We start from the raw sequence: 6,736 nt of genomic DNA on the forward strand, positions 1-6,736 counted from the left end.
TATAAACGAATCACGCGCACGTATATTCGTATTATGTACCTTTTATAAATGTAGAGCATCGTGCCACGCATATTTGTACACAATAGTGTTGACAATATATTTTTTATATTTTTATTATAAAAATCGTAAGTTTGAAATCGTGCTTAGAATAAAATTAAGAACGTTTGTCGCTCTTGTATTGATTAAATAGTGAACCGCACATCTAGGGTTTTTATGAAATTAATTTGATATTCTCCGAAAAATCCCTTTTTATTAAATGTTCGCTCGAAGTTGCGCGAACGCATAATCCGAATTGCTTTTAGAAATATAATCAGGTCACGCGAACGTATCCCTAATCACAAAAAATATTCTTGATGGTAGTATAAATTTTTTTTACAAATTGTTTATTACATCCATATATTTTTAGGTGAAAGTCATGGTAAATCACTATTTGAGACGCCTCTAAATTACTCGAAAAGGATTCACAAATTATTGATTGTTGACCACAAATTATATTTATTTTTTTCGCGTATCAATTATACTCCTCCAAGCCATTTAAACTTAAAGAGTAAAATAAACAAAGTGTGATTAATACTACCATTTTTCTCGTATATGTATACTCAAAATGTGAATGGCGTATGAAACTAAAAAAAAAATCGATTCATGAAAGGAAGTGATATTTTCGAAGAATTTTCATTACTCTATTTGTAACGAATGTTATTTTTACATTCTTAAAATTGTTACACATTATAAATCTAATCTCCTTCTACATTGCTTGTTCCTAATCTGATAGGCCTAATTATTTTTGATTAATTCTGCTTATGATTGAGTTTGGGATATACATAATCAAACCGATTTTTATTCTCAATCTGTGCGAACTATTACTACTAACTTTACGCATTGTATAAATTCTTAGGCCATTTGTTATTAAGAAAGAGAACTAATCTACCTGTTGACTTAATAAGAGGATATTACATACAACATTATTCGCCATATTTCAACATTGTGAACATAACGGATTGTACTAATGCATCTTTCAACTATTGATTATAAACATAAACATTATTACGCCATATATGAATAAATTGCAACTAACATAATTCAATCCACAACTAAACCAGATATTAGAATAAGCTAGTAATATGGTTTTTGACATTTTTATACTATTCTTTATTCAACTAACAATACCACAAGGCTTAGTTAATGGCCAATCTTTATGCCATATTTTCCTATCTTGGCAATCCAATCATAACTATACTTTTAATGAAATTCCAAAATAGGTAACATTATTACAACTCCCATACGAACTTCAAAAGGGAATGATTAACTAGTATTCCTTATGTCAAGCGTACTACTATGTTGGCCAACTGAAAACAAACTAGAATTTAAGCTAATAGACTTAACAGAGTAGATGACATAATTATAATCCCAAACTTCGTTTATTTGGCAAGGTTGAAGTTTTCCATAACATGAGTTTTAAAGTATATACCTGGAAATGAGGGAAGGAGAAGTGAATTTCAGCAGTAATAGCAGCAACAAAAACCAGTAGAAAACCCCAATGTTTCAACAGATTTGAACAACAATACAGAACCCTAGAACCCAGATACAATGTAGAATGACTCTTTAAGAAATTTCAGATTTTAAACTCAACAATGGGATTTGAACAAATCCAGACAGATAAAACACAGTATTTCTGATTTTTCAAGACTTAGGAGAAGGCAAACTGAAAATTTCAATCTCAGAAATTCAACCTTAACACTAGCTTCTATTGTAGAAATCTGTTTTTCCTACTTCTGATTTTTCTTTCTTTATTTCTGTTTTCTTTCTTTTTCTTGAATCAGATTTCTATTTCTGCTTCTGTGTGTTTTTCCTCTCTTAATTTCTGTCCAGATTTTCTCTCTGTCTCTCTCTGTGTATATGTATTTCTGTGTGTGTTCATCTATTTCTATATCCCCTCTTTCCTTTATGTGTGTCCCTGTATTTATACAGGTCTGCCCCTTTCCTTTCAGTGCTGCCTGGACCCCTTCTCTTTTAAAAAAATAGAACATCCCATTCAAAACCTGCTTTTAACTACTTTAAATCCCATTACAAATCTTTTTTCCTGATTTTCAGCACTCCCATTACCCTTTGTTTCCCATTATTACATTAAATAAGAGCCATTAACACTCCACTATCAGCACACTACTACCCTCACTGTTTCATTCCCAATAGTACCCCTGAAAGCCTACTGTTATTACTGCCCTCAAAGAAATCAGAATCTGATACAAAACAGATTTTAAAATCTGTTCAAACTCGATTATCTTTCTGAATTAAACAGCTATAACCAATCCTATCAACTTCCTAACACAGTTATATCTAACCAACCCTTGTAAACTTGAATTCAAACCCAACATCACAATAACATTATACTGAATTCAGCATAATAATTTAAACTGAATTTCAACATTGAACTAAGATCCAAACAAATACAGGAGCATTGTCAATATACTGACAATGCCCTGAAACTTAATGCTCAGAAATCAACACATACACAACATCCTTTTGATGAACTTATTGAACTATAAACAAGGATGAATTAATTGACGAGTATTAATCAAACTGATTATCTACAACATTTGCCAACTTGGATTCGGACCTTTTTGAGGCTGAACAGACTTTATTCGAAGTATTCTCAATTGAGAATACCTCGATTAAAGTCTCTTATACCTCAATCCCTCACTTGAATTGGAAAATTTCCATGACTGGAAATTTTTAAGGTTTTAGATTTTTTGATTTCAAATCAGAACATTTCTAGGTATATTCGAATCAAACCAATGGTGTTCTAGGCACGAGGGGGGTCAGGTGGATAACTGGTGTGAGTTTGAGGCAGGTTGGGATAGGGTCCGGTTTCACTCGAATATTCAAATGAAGATTCGAGCAATTCCAGGAGGATTCGAACCATGCTACTAACAGATCCGTAGTGAGGGTAGTTAGGGGAAGCTGTGGTGTTAATTTGGAGACCATTGGAGAAGATAAGGTTTTCAGGCCAACCTTCGATTTAAGATTCGAAGAGTTGGGGCCTGATTCGAAGGAAACTGACACCAGATCCGTGAAGAGGGGGTTGTGAGGAGTCGAGGGTGTTCAGGTGGTGACCGGCGGCGTTGTTGCCGCCGAGTTTCAGGAGATGGAGAGTTAAGACGGCTAGGGTTAGGGGTGTGATTTCGGAGAGGACGATGAACAGTAGAGAGGGGAAGGGTGTTTAGTTAGGGGGCAGGGGTAGGGATTTGGACTTATATAGGGATGGGGTGGATGGATATTGACCATCCGATCAAGTAAGATACATGGTCAGGATCAGTTCACTTAACCAAACGACGTCGTTTGGTTTAAGTTGAGGGAAAGGGTTGGATCGGGCAATGGGTCGGGTAGAGGGTTCCGGGTAAAGGGTGTGGGATCTTAGCCATTGGATGTATTTTATCCAACGGCCTTCGATGAAATATGACCAAACGTCGTCGTTTGGTATTGGTTTTGAATTGGACCGGACCTGGGGTTGTTTGGACTGGGCTGTGGGGAAGTGATTTTGTTTGGGCCTGGATTTCAATCCAGGTCCGATTTTTTACCTTTTATAAATTATTTTCCATTTCCTAATTTTATTTCTAATTATAAAAATCCTAATTTTAATTGTAAAAACAAAATTACTCTTTACAAATAAAAATTAATTACTTTTTTAACAACTATTAACACATAAACAAAACATTAATCCCACAATGACATAATTTAAATAACAAAAAATAGAATAAATTCATATTTTTTTGTGATTTTCCCTTTTAATTCTTAAATGCATAATTAAAACCTAGATATGCATGAAACATGTATTTTATTTTAGTTTCGTTTAATTATAACAAAGCAAACATTTACGGACAAAATAAAAACAATTAATAAACATCACATAAATTCTAAAAATTGCATACTAAGAGAATTTTGTTTTATTTTTGATTTATTTTAGAGTATTTTTCGTGAGGCAAAAATCACGTGCTCACAGCTGCCCCTCTTTGTGCGGAAACTCGAAGAGTTTGCGTGCAAAGATAAAGTGAGCGGATACGAGCGATTTTTGCCTGTTCGAATACTCTGTGAGAAACATTTTTTGAAAGATTTGACCGAACCTCTGCTTCAAATGTTTCCTACATATCCTTGGCTATAAAGGAATCAGGTCAATGTAGTTCGGGAAGTTTTGGGTAGCTGGGACTACCGTGGGACTGTGATGTTACTGCTATTTTGTGCTGCTTTTACTGCTTGCTGACCTCCTTATTACACCTTGCTTCAAAGGTAAAACAAAAGCTAAACTAGACTATGGTATATGAATTACAGAATCTTATCTAGATCATGCCCTTGCGTTTCTTGTTGTCTTGATGTCTTGGTGACTTTTGGGCATCTTTTGCTTCTGACTTGTTCCGCATTTCCTTTCATTGTGCCTCGTATTTCCTTTATTTGTTTGGGACTCTTGTTGTTTCTTGCTGGGGATTTGGTTGGACTCCTCTGCTTTATTGACTTTACGTGTGCTCCTTTCTCATATGGGCGGGCTTTTGACTTCAACCCGTAATGTCAAATTACATTGCCATTCTGTTCTTCAGGTGGGCGCCTGACTGCTGATCCTTCAATTGTATTCCCTTATTCTCCAGGTGGACGCCTGATTGCCTTTTCAATTCTTCATCCTCATTCTCCAGGTGGACGCCTGATTTCTTCTTTAATTCTTCATCCTCATTCTCCAGGTGGACGCCTGATTTATTCTTCACTTCTTCATCCTCATTCTTCAGGTGGACGCCTGATTTCTTCTTCAATTCTTCATCCTCATTCTTCAGGCGGACGCCTGATTTCTTCTTCAATTCTTCATCCTCATTCTCCAGGTGGGCGCCTGATTTCTTCTTCAATTCTTCATCCTCATTCTCCATGTGGACGCCTGACTTCTTCTTGAATTCTTCATCCTCATTCTCGAGGTGGACGCCTGATTTCTTCTTTAATTCTTCATCCTCATTCTCCAGGTGGACGCCTGATTTCTTCTTTAATTCTTCATCCTCATTCTCCAGGTGGACGCCTGATTTCTTCTTTAATTCTTCATCCTCATTCTCCATGTGGACGCCTGATTTCTTCTTCAATTCTTCATCCTCATTTTCCAGGTGGACGCCTGATTTCTTCTTTGATTCTTCATCCTCATTCTCCAGGTGGACGCCTGATTTCTTCTTCAATTCTTCATCCTCATTTTCCAGGTGGATGCCTGATTTCTTCTTCATTGCTCTTCCTTATTCTTTAGGTGGATGCCTGACTTCTAACACTTCCATTGCTCTTCCTTATTCTTCAGGTGGATGCCTGACACAAATGTTGTTTTTGCCCCTGTTTTAAATCAAAGAAAATTTTGTTAGTTTAAAGCAGGGTGGTTAACTGGGGCATTCTTGCCGACGGTGGGGTTTCTCTTCGTCTTGTTTTATTGCTTTGGAATGGTTGAGAAGACTGTTTTGTCCTTGTAATTGGTCCTTGACTATAGGATCCCCAACTGTTGTTTTCACTTCAAACCCTTTCAACTGTAATCATATGTCTCTCCTGACATTGCTGAACCACTTTTGATTCCACTTTTCTTACACCCATATCTTATTTTTATCCTATTACCTCCTGCCCATCATGGCCGTATTTTTGTCCTATGCAATCTTGAATCTTGGTAGTATACCTTGACATTCCTTCTTATTTGTTTGGAACAAAACTCATCTCAAAAGCTTTAGAAGAGTAAGATTATTAGTGATGAAAACATGACGATTTTGACTATCTAGAATGAAAAGAAAAACATCCCAATTTGGATGACTGTTGGAGAAAGAATAAAGGACTTATCTGATTGGAGTCACTGGCACCAATGATCATGGTATGCATTTTGGATTAATCAACCCAGTCTTTTAATCAATCTCCTTTCAATTGTTTCATTTTGTTTTCCCAAAATTTCCATAACCCAACTTCATTTTTTTCATTTTACAGACCTGTTTGACTTGCAATATCTTAAATAGTTTTCACCGACAAACCTTCCTCATTTGTTCATTTCTTAATTCCTTTTCGCCTTATAGTGCCTGCGAAGGTTTTCACGAATAAGACTCTCTCATTTTACTTTCTCTCAACTTTCGTCGTCTCATGGTGCCCGTGTGGGTTTTCACCTATAAGACTCTCTCATTTTTACTTTCTTTTCTTGTTTGGACCAGAGTGTTATGAACCATCTTCATTTGCTCGACTCGGCATTTTTCTAAGATTGATCAAAAGGTCTTTTTGGTATGTGGTTGGAATCAAAAGTTAAATAATTTTGATTTGGGTTTAAAATTACAACTCTTGGAATTTTTTCTTATCACCAATACAATTCCTGCCCCAATTTCTTGATTGGGGTCTCTTGATGTTTCTTTTTGTGCACATTATGCATATCGTGCACCCTATGACCGAGCCGTGAGGCGCCTACGTATCCTTCTTAAGGAATCAGGTCAAACGTAGTTCACTCTATAATAGTGATTTTCTATTTTTTTTGTTATATATATATATATATATATATATATATATATATATATATATATATATATATTTGACTTTCATCGATTCCAAGAGAGGGCAAGAAAGAAACGAATGTGGTTCAAAGGGGAAAACAAAGGGTACAGTGTTTGGATAGCAGAATAAATTGCCTTTGTCATCCCAATCTTCGAAATAATGCCGAATACAAACATTTAATAATTATACCAAAACAATCATGCATCATATCTCT

This window comes from Nicotiana sylvestris, chromosome 7 (assembly GCF_000393655.2).
Source record: "Nicotiana sylvestris chromosome 7, ASM39365v2, whole genome shotgun sequence".
Taxonomy (NCBI): Eukaryota; Viridiplantae; Streptophyta; class Magnoliopsida; order Solanales; family Solanaceae; genus Nicotiana; species Nicotiana sylvestris.